This window comes from Mus caroli, chromosome 16, assembly GCF_900094665.2.
Source record: "Mus caroli chromosome 16, CAROLI_EIJ_v1.1, whole genome shotgun sequence".
Lineage (NCBI taxonomy): Eukaryota > Metazoa > Chordata > Mammalia > Rodentia > Muridae > Mus > Mus caroli.
This window is the reverse complement of record NC_034585.1, coordinates 10,465,174-10,466,215: the sequence shown is the minus strand read 5'-3', so window position 1 is coordinate 10,466,215 and position 1,042 is coordinate 10,465,174.

Here is a 1,042-nt window from a genome sequence, read left to right as displayed (position 1 = left end):
ATAATCATGTCTAGGTGAGATGAAAAGGATCTACTTATTGGCATATGGCTTGATCCTGAACAGCTACCCTATTGGGGAAAGGGGCAAGCTTAGGTTCTCTCCACAGAATGCTGCAGAAGCATGACAACTGTCAGAAGGATTCGTGTAACAAGCTGACCTGTGAGTTCACTGAGTGCCCTGACTGTGGTGACAAGAAAGCTGAATTGGGTATATGTTTTTGACCCACCTTTGCTTGCCTTTGTCCCAGATTGGACAAGATAAGGTGCCTTGCTTCAAGCTTATTAACCTTATGGGACATAGAACATTAGAGACTGTGGAATCTGACTTAGAAAGATTAGTCATAAGAAAGAGTTATAATGATTCTTCTCTTTCCTTCGATGTGACCAGTTATTCTAACTCAATCTTGGACTGGTCTAGTAATAATTTCAATATTAGAGATTCCTATTGAAGATAGCTAAAAGTCTTAATTACCTAGCAGAGTTAACTTGGAACTTATCCTATTTACATGAGAAATAGCCTTTCTGCTAATTCTCAAAGCCAGCTCCCCCACACCTGGAGGTCTGAGCTTCATCTTTGCTAATTTGCAACTGAATAAAGTACCTGGGCTTCCACAAAGAAGCTTTTATCCTGCTGCTTTTCAACTATCTCAACTTTGTTTTTCAAGCAGGTCCATCTCTCCTTATGGCCTGAATTCAGCAAGCATGCATCCTCGCCTCCCGCAAGCGCAGATGGCAGAAAATCATCAATATGAAGAAGCATATTAAGCATATATTGTGGCTTTGGTCTGATTTGGGAACAAGGTGTGCTATGAGGGCCAGACAGCCAATGACAGGCAACCAGATTTCAGAGCCATATCAATCTAAGACAGAGGTATATGCCAAGAGGCCGTGGTTTGTTAATAATACACCACAGAGCCATGTTTGTGCAAAATAAACACAAACAAGCTGCATATATTCTCCTTGATGGATAAGAATGGCTCGGGAAAATCTGAGATTTCCTAGGCTAGGCGCAGCCGCCAGCCTAGGAAATCTCCCAGGCAGGA